At 40.3% G+C, this 9,812-nt stretch overlaps 1 protein-coding gene across 1 annotated transcript in view; it reads right to left on the minus strand.

Annotated features, from left to right (window-relative positions):
- The window catches only part of LOC114064689, a 94,932-nt gene extending 90,944 nt beyond the window's left edge, over positions 1–3,988 (minus strand). Inside the window, exon 1 of the mRNA XM_027897951.1 lies at positions 3,972–3,988. The gene's annotated coding sequence lies outside the window, so the exon portion shown is untranslated. The remainder of the gene's footprint in view (positions 1–3,971) is intronic.
- Positions 3,989–9,812: the final 5,824 nt, after the last annotated feature.

Genomic DNA, 9,812 nt, shown 5'->3' on the forward strand with positions numbered 1-9,812 from the left:
TACCCATGAAAACAAAGGTGTCTGCAGAGTCCTGGCTTCAGTAAGATTGGAAGTGCTGTGAGATTACACTAAGATCACTATAGTTCCCAGGATGTCTTGTGTGCAGATTTGCTTTGGGAACCTTTACCTGCTTCCAGCAGCTTAAATGTAAATTTTTTTCTTTTTCCTTTTTCTTTCTTTCTCCCTCCATCCTTTTTATTTTTAGGAGGTTTTTACCTGCTTCCAACACATTTTGCTGACATCAGTCCCCTTGCACTCTCTCTCTGCTGGGCATCCTGGCTGGCCATTTATGTGGGAAGTGAAACGAAAGCCTTCACTTTTTGGATGAATACTGCTATACTTATGCCATTTAGAATTTTCATTTGGACTGAGCAAAGGAAATAAGTCAATGTAGCAGCTATTATAATCAGCATCTTTTACAAGTTGATTCAAGCTCTAAAACACTTGCAAGATGACTGACAATTCCAAGGATGAAAGAGCCATTGTCTGAGAACTTCCCATTGCAAATCGGTATTTCACTTTTCCTCTGCAGTTATAGCACCTGAAAACTTCTTTTCTTTTTTTTAAATCAGACCCTCGTGCAGTCACGTGCCTGCAGGAGCTGGGACTTTAAGGGAAAAAATTCCAATTTGAAAGTTTTACTGGCAACATGATGCAAGTTATTGTCTCTTGAGCACTGACATTACTTTTTCTCCCACATTGTGGTTTATCACCCACGCGCTTCTCACCACACCTTAAGGGCCTGGTCCCTCTCTCAGCAGGGAGAGACAGGCTACCAAACTGTACTAGGGTTGTCCATTTTGCTAATAGGATTATAGCAAATAATACAAAAAAACCCCCTAGTTATTCATATGCAAACAAAATTAATCCCTTCTGCCTGCCCCACCCAATAACTTTGTGTCTGAGCACGAAAGCTATCTGTCTGTTTTGGCAGCCCAGAAACATTCACAAAATGTTTCCAAATATTAGGGTTGCCCCCTCCCCCCACTCTTTTCAGTTTAGCTCTGCAGGAACACACAAAGGATAACAAAGACCATGACATTCTCTCCCATGTAAGTTAATATAGGGTATTGATATTGCTTTCTGGGGAATGATATCAAATAGAATTACCAGGAAAAGGTAAAGAAAATACAGAAGGAGCTATAAATAAAGCTGTATCTTTCCTGCTGTTGGTTTTTTCTGTCTCATATGATGCCACCACGGTGTATTATTAATCAGTATATAAGATGTTAGTAAATAACTTTGCAACATAACTTGTAGCCAGGTTTCCCAGATGATGTCCAAGGGATAGATTCCTATTACCTGTGCAACAGAAATGGAGGCTACATTGACCTTGTCTTCCTTGGGGGGTCTCGCTTATATTGATGTGGAGAGTCAGCCTGAAGGGCTGAAGGAAACAGCAGAGCTGACTGCAGCTCATGGTGACACACATGGGTGCTAACCCCATGGCTCAGGGTGGCAGCTTGAAAATTTGCCTGTGAATTTGGGTCTGATTCCATCACAATTCCTCTATTACCTGGAAGTTCTCTAAACCCCAACACTATACTTATCTCTTGCATGAAGACAGAAAAGGTGAGCTCCCAAAGTTCATCCTGCCATTTTCTTTTGCTAGAATCTAAATGATAATTTACTTCTAATGACCGTAATCAAAACGATACTATTTGCTGTAATCTACAAATAAATTCACTGATTTCATCCAGAAGCAAAGCTGAGAGTTAAAGAAAAATCCTGTCTTTGACTAAGAGAAAAATGCAATATATGTAATAAAACTCAATGCAGAAGGATAAAAATTGCTTGCTGCTTTTGCTTGTTTTTAATTATCCATATTATTCTACAACCCTTTCACAGGAATTGAGATAGTGTGATTGAAGGTTGATAGCTCTACAAACAACAGCTTTTTCACACATAGACACTTTGTATCAATGTAAATTCAAGTCTTCAAATAAATTAGAGTTAAGCTTGTAGAAAGAATATGCCTGTGGTTAGTTGGAAATTCAAGCTTTATTTCACTGAGTGGCAGAGGGATGCAGCTAACTTTTAAAACTGCCCTGCCCGAGCATTCTTGTGGGTCTTTATACATCGTGCTGTCTGGCAACATCAAGGTTTGTAGCAGTACAAATTCTTCCTTATTTACCAATTTTAATCCAAATTTACCTATTTTATTCCAAATTTGCAAATAATCTCACTCAGAGCACCACCCCTGAAGCATCAAGTAAGAGGCTTCATTTCTGTCCAACACCAGTTCTGTTTTTCTTCCAACAAAAAACATCAGGAGGAGGAAAAAAAAATACAACGCCTTATTAGATTTCTGTAATAATGAGAAACTTTCTAGGAAGAGCATCAAATATATTCCAGTGGGCACAAGAAGTAATTTGTTCTCTAGTCATCTATTTACAGGTTCTTAATCCACCCTGTGCACTCTGCTAGTCATGAAGGATTTCAGCCATGGGTTTTTTTTTAAAGCTAATCATCAAGTCCCAATTCAGCAAGGAAGTTCCGCCCTGATTCATGAGCTGCAGTGCTGCAGGAGTCTGCAGGTTCACGGCAGGAATTGGTCTCAAATTAACAGCACGAAAAGAACAATACAGCTTTGATTGAGAGCATTATTTAAATAACTGAGACAGTTGCACTGAAAAGTAGCCACTGAACACACACTGCCCCACACAAAGGAAGGCTGATAATTTTAAGAGAACTGGGTTGTAAAAAAGGGCTGTGGCTGGCTTTGCCAGCAATCGTTCCCCAAGCTTTCTAAAGAATGTTTCAGAATTGTTCTGCACATCACAGCCTGCACTCTGAACACAGTGGTTGTAGCTCAGAGCTGTATCCAGGACATGGCTTGATGAATACTAAAGATACTGGAAAAAATTCAATTCTTGCCTTTTTGGAATGGGGAAAGGAGGAAGTCCAAGTCCCCAGCACATGCTGACTGGTTTACACTGTCCATAAAGAACTGAATCCCTGCCCAGAATGCAAAACCAATCTGAACCAAGCTCTCTGACAGGTTCAATACATTCCAGTTCTTCCTCCACTGTTTTCCATTTTCATGGCTTTGTCTCTCTTATTCCTACCCAGCACTTCAAGTATTATTCCAATACAAAACAGGCAGTTTCAATATTTCTGGCCCAAAGGAATCCAGAAAATTGGAGCACAAATAAAGGCAAACATTCAGAAATATTTCCCCTCAACAAAATAAGCCCCATAGAACATATTATGATGTTTGAGGAGTTTAGTGTATCTAATCAGACTATCACCCTCAGAGCCTGACCCTAAATAAAATATTTGCAGCTTTGACCAAATAAGTGAAAGTAGGTTGCAAATTCTGGCCAGCAGCTTAAAAAGTCTGTTCCAAGAGGAGGGGGGGAGGGAACGTTTAGGGCTTCCTGAAAAACATCCCTCTTTAGTTGTTTCAAGTTGCACTTTTTAAAAATCTTGGCTTTTACTTGGAGGACTAAAGACAAACAGTAAGCTTCAGTGGAGTTCCATTAGCAGCCAAATAAAAAACACTTTACTGGGAAAACATGTATTTCTACAAGTAGCTGAACCAAAAAGAGTCCTGTTTCCTACAGCTCTGCAGTTCTCCAGTTTGGAAATTGAAACATTTTACAAGTTTCTGATGCTAATTAAGGGATAGATTTATGCAGAAGCCTCTCCCCTCGGGAGGAGCGTTAGTGAAGTTTCTGTTTCCACTCCCTGGCTACCTACTTCTGTCTCCCTGATGGGAACTCTGTAACTTCTGCCTCGCTCAAAGTTTGTTGAAATTGGCCACAGTGTTCACAAGTTATTAGGGAGGAGTTCTAGACACAGCAAGACCGTGTAAGCACATCAAATAACAACAACAAAACAAAAAATAAAAACCCACCAAAACCCTTGTAAGTTCCAACAACCACTTTAGGTAGCTGCAAAATAGTTGTGAAGGGAATTAGCCAGTTTTCCTTGCAGTATTTCCACTTTTTGATCCATGTGCCACCTACCAGGACAGGGCAGGAAGGACTGTCCACTGGTTAAACATCTCACACTCTATCAAGGTTCAGCTCCTTCCTCTGTCAAAATCTTTCTTAAGCATAGGAAGTCATGTTGAAAATAAACTCAAAAAGATATAGGACCCTCAAATTGGGTTTTCCAGACCCAGTTTTCTCATGCTTGAAACTTAAAAAAGTTAAATGTTCCCAGTAAAGTACCTGGAGAATGCTGAAACCAGAGTAACAGCATGTCTGCAGGCATCAATCACAGCTCACCACTATAAAATAGTAACAAGATACATCTGAAAATCCTTTCTCTCTTCACTAGATGGTTTTCTTAGGGGCTGTCATTAGGAATCCAAAGAGAGATCTCTCCTGAAGAACCACCTATGTCTTAGAGTTTCCAGCCTGTTGGTATGGAAAACATGTGACATCTGCAGAAGTGGTCACACTTTCACTGAAAAGCTTTCAGAAGTCACCAGCTAAGAAAGGGCTAAAAATTGCCTCTCTGCACCTTTTTTTTTTTTCCCTCAAGCAGATGGCATAAGAAGGCAGGTAGTGCCCCTTCACTTCCTTGTGATCACAGCATAATGGCTAGAAAATTCATTCACAGTGTAGGAAAAGCAGTCTCCTCTTTCCCCTTGAAAGGGATTCACCCCATACTGTTGATTAGGCTGCCCTCACCACTGCCATATTTGTATTGAAAGACAGTCCAGCCCTCCAACACTTATAATCAGAAAATAAATTCGGGGGAAAAAGCAAACAAATTTGCTATCCCTTTTACAGGCAATGAGCTGAGCCGAGGACAGTAAGATTATGAATACAGAGTAATAAATCAGATGAATAGCTGAGAGTTAAGCTCCTTTTCCCTGAACAATAGGACAGTGATTTAATCGTTCACTGGAGATCCATTCTGGTGGGTTTATGTAGCATGTACAAATTCATAGCAAGTTGGAAGCTCCATAGAACCTGGTATTCAAAAGTATGTACACAGGCAAGAAATTAGATTACAGATCTGTCTCACCATTATTTTGTCTTTTGTGTCAGTTTTAGACTGTTAAAAAAATACCAGGTGAGCTGAGACAAAATGCTTAAATTAGTAAGAGGGAAATGACATGCATTAACCAACTAGTTTTGATATTCAGAGGTGTTGAGTATTACTGAACTATTGTAAATTACTGAAACAGAGAATCAATTCAACTGCATTTATGTTAAATCTGAATTAAAGGCTGTCTTTATTTTTATGATTTTTAAAAATCATTTATTCTCTTCCTTACAAGCTTAACACATTAACTAATTACTGTTTTGAAAAGTTAGTGTGACCTGCAATCAGTGTGGAACATCATGTCCATCTCTCTTTGAGGGTATCTTTGTTTCAAAGTGTTTCAAAACTATATTTATTTAAGCTAGAAAGTAATCAGCTTGTTAAATCAATATACATCATTTTTATGCATAAAAAAGGGAATTGCCCACAGGAGACTGCACTGATTTAATTATTTGTTTCTTAAAAATTTTCCCAACACAAAACTGTTTGCTTCTTTGTGAGCAAGTATCTTCAGACACAATACAGGTTTACAAACTGTAAAATAAAGAGTTGATTTATGATGGGAACAACTAACACTGATGGAATGAGGAGAGACTGTTTAGCAGGTGAGACACCAATCTGTGTGCACTCTCACGCAGTTTGGTTACAAAATAATCCAAGTCCACCTGTGTGAAATAGCAATATATGCAATAAAAACATCAGGGAATCACTGTCCATGTGTGAGACCTGGCAGCAGAGCTGCCCTCACAAGGTTTGAAAATCAATCTCACACATCCAAGGGGTTTCATTGCAAGTAAGAGCTGCTTGGTGCAAAACCTGTTAGCCCAAGAGGAGAAACCATTTCATGAGACACCTTAAGAACACTTGCTTGTACAATATATGAAAGATTAGAAAAGCTCCTTCTATAGACAAGCTGTAAAACTTAACCACCTGCATCTTTGTACAGAAGCAAAAAGTTTAACTTGTTGAGAGACATCTATAAACGAGTGTCCAACCATCCTTTCTTTGCAACTGTCCCATGTTTGTGTACTGGGCTTGAAAAGGAGCACTGGCTGAAAGGACAACCTTGGTGGCACGTGGAACCTATAGAAAGGTTCAAAGCCTCTTCTCTCCTCCCCACAAGAAATAGTGACACCTAAAAACGACCATGGGGACACAAGTGGCATGTTTCCCAGATGGCAGTTTACAGAAGAGGCTTCTTGAGCTCTGACAGGTTTATTGTGGTATTCCCATTGCTGATGGGTGGGATTTGATTATTTTGTCCCTGAACTTCCTGTCAAACTACATGAGAGTAGGCACAGGTCAGTGTCTGGTTTCTCACCTGCAAAACACAGTCTCTCCTCATTGTGTTAGTCTGCAGGAAGGTGAGACACAGAGCTCATTCCACCACTCACGCAAAGGACCCATGACTACTTCCCCTTTTGGGGTAGCAGTGATAAGGAGTTAAAGGGACCCCCTGACATTTTCCAAGTCATGGCCACCTGGAGCCCCATCTGTAGCCAAGAACTGGAACTATTTTGATGTACAGGGAATGTGCATAAGCTGTCACAAAGGGTGCCTCTGTAACACAGCACTATTTTAATGCTGCTGGCCTCCCCTCCCCTCCCACCACGGCAGGATTGCTGGGTTCTGCCAAGCTGCAGAACCTGAGAAAAAGCAACACTGTGCTGCTTTTGTTCGTGCAAGGGGGAATGAGGAAAAAAAATAGCACTTTTTGAATGGATTAGGACTTGGAAGAGATTTAAGACATGGAAGAGTGTCAGGAAATAAGAAAATGGGGTCTCCAATCTGAACAGTCTTTAAGAAAGCTCAGCAAGAAAGAAGCATTAATAAATCAGAGGTTTAATTATCCTCTTGGCTTAGCTGGGGCATTGTAAAGTTCTCAGAAAGCTTTCTGAGGAAATCTGTGATTTTAGCAGAAGCTACTTTGCCTCTCTTCACTCTACTACACTGTGAATTTTCCCTTCCCAACTCGAAAAACTTGCATGCACTGTGCAAACCTAATGCTATATGTGAGCAGGTACAATCACAGACAGAAGCATCTCTTCTAGCTTACGTATTTAAAAAACTCTTCCTGTCATCTAAGAAACTATATCCACAAAGAAATGGAACAACCATTTACCCTAGAGGGTAATGTTTGCACAAGACCATAGTGTCCAGCCACTCAATGTTTCCTGCACAAATCAAAACTAATCTACCTAAATATCTGTGCACAGGCAGCGAGTCCCAGGTATTGTAGTTGTTGCACACACAGAGACCAACTACTTGATGTACAGCCACTGGCTCTGGCTCATTCTGTAATGCAGGTATGGTTCTTAAAACCTACAAATTCAGTGGCTGAAAACAGGTCAAACCACGAGAAAACCAATCAAACCAATTAGAATCCAGACAAGGTGCAACCTTCCCCACCCTGGACCTGCGCTCCACAAAACCATCAGGAAGTCTCAGCCTCACGGGATGGCTCTGAGTCGCTGCACAGACATCTGCCCTAGGGCTATTTACTCCACCTTCAGGGCTGTGTGGATTCCTACCCCTTTCAGTCAACCTCACAAAAGATCCCTGCACTAAGCAAGCAGAGAAACTACGCGGAAAAAGTCTCATGGAAGGGACCTGCCACCTAATGCAAGCAACCGGCACCACAGGATAAACGCTACACACAGACAAGAGCCGAGACACTACAAATCTGGAATACATGTGGGAAAAAAGCTATCTAGTAACCTAACAGATAAATGCTGCGTTTTATGTTAAAGTTTTGCTTAGCTATGCTGGTAAAAAAAGCAGATGTAGCTTCTGCCCCAAAGCTGTCACACGCAGAGAGGGGAAGGCTCGTGGATGCTGAGGCACCACCTGGCCCCACTCCTGTGGTCTCCACCCCGTCATCATCATGGATTTTTCTCTCACACACTTTAGAAGAAAAAGCAGACAACAAATGTGTCCTTGCCATTTGTTTTCATCTATTTGGTGATCTGCCCATCAGCAAAGTGCCTATAACAGTAAGACATGAATGCAGTAATAGAGAGACAAATCAAGACCTAACATACATTCTAAATTTACTAAAATACCGTTGTTATGCATGAATGAACCAGCATTTGAAGTTCAAATATCTCAGTGATTTTCTGCTTAAATCTAAAAGCTTAAATCTTACCACTTTTGGAGGTTTCCTTACTTCAGTCTGAACATTAAAGCAGCTTTCTGCAAGGTGAGATGGAATGAACTATGGCATTTATACCTGGGTCAATGCCTTGTTGCTTCCCTATCCAGTAACACATTAGACAAAAGCAATTTTATTAGATCTGCCCAGATCAAATTTAAAATAAGTCCCACTACAATCTCAAAAAACGATTCCCCATTTTATTTGACAGAAACGTTCCAAACCCCCACCCAATTCTTTACTTTTATAATGTTCACATTTTCAGGATTAAAATGCATTCTGGTTCTCATCCAACACAAGAGGTGAATGTAAACCAGTGAAGAGCATTACAAGAATTTTCTCCTAGAAATTAACATAAAATAATCTCAAATTCCTTGCAACTATGTAACAACATACAGAGACAAATTGGATAGCCATTGCTACTGTATTGCTTTGTATAATACTCCATTAGTAGCCCCTTCAAGTTTTCCCTTGTTGAATCACCTGTTTCTGGCTACAATGTCAATATTTACAACGCTCCTTTTCCTGATAAAGCATGAAGGCAAATGTATGGTACATAATAACAAATTCTCAAATGCTTCAGCAGAAACTTGGATCAATTTGTAGTTTAAGCAGGTAGGAAGTTAACTAAAAATGCCACAGATTTGTACTAAAATTCCTTACCTTGCAAAGTTTCAGCAACAGCCAGCATGTCAGGTACGCTGTCAGAGGGAATTTCACTTTTATACATCTTTCAGGCAAAGAGGTAAGGTGCATTTGTCCCAAATGCAGCTCTTCATGGACAGCACTACTGCCAGCATTATTAATATCATCTTCCCCACCCTCTTGTCTTCCTTTTTCCTCTTCTGCTGATGCACCCAAACATCTATTGAACTCCATTTTCAAAACGTCTGTCCTGTCACACCCCAGTCCCCCCCTCCTTCTCCACAGCCCTAATCCTTCCAGAGACAACTCAGGAAAGTTCCAATTGCACACCAGCAACGATATTCCCCGATCCTCCAGAGGTATGCAGCCTTGTCTTTGAGCCAACCCAAAAAGTTAAGGCTGTGCTAGAATAAACTTTCTTTAAACTGTATTGGCTCTTTGCCTTTCTCTTATTGAACAACCTCTTGCAAATGTGTGTACAGCTACAAGACAAATATAGCACCAGCAAGCCTTGTCATACAGCACAAGAATACTCCTGCTGTTGCCAAGAGAGGAGAGAAAGATTCCATTTACTTAAAGAGCAAGTCCTCGACATCAGTGCTCCCTTGTTCCCTTGGAGGAGGAAAAAAGATGAAAAATCTGTTATCTTTGAAAACTTTTTTTTTTGTCAACTGCATTTCCTCAGAACAAACCCCCCAATCTGTAAAAAAAAATAAATTATGTTCTTACAGAGGAGGGTTTTTTAATTCCAGAGACTTCTAGCCACAGTAATTCATTGTCTGTGATATCGCAGATGCCAAGCTTGGGAAGGCTACAAATTTCAAAAGAATAAATGAGGTCTTGCAGATGGACTGGAGCCAAGACATTCTCAAATAATGAACAGCCCTTCCATAGGCCAAAATATGAAGAAAATATGCAAGAGATTAACTAAGTAATTTTTTGCTAAACATTAAGCAGCTCATCTGTGCCTTGTGACAGCTCAAACTTGTACATTAAGAACAATTTTAAGGAC

The sequence above is a fragment of the Empidonax traillii genome, unplaced genomic scaffold (genome assembly GCF_003031625.1).
Source record: "Empidonax traillii isolate 1590-97213 ecotype Southwest subspecies unplaced genomic scaffold, ASM303162v1 scaffold570:size522666, whole genome shotgun sequence".
Taxonomy (NCBI): domain Eukaryota; kingdom Metazoa; phylum Chordata; class Aves; order Passeriformes; family Tyrannidae; genus Empidonax; species Empidonax traillii.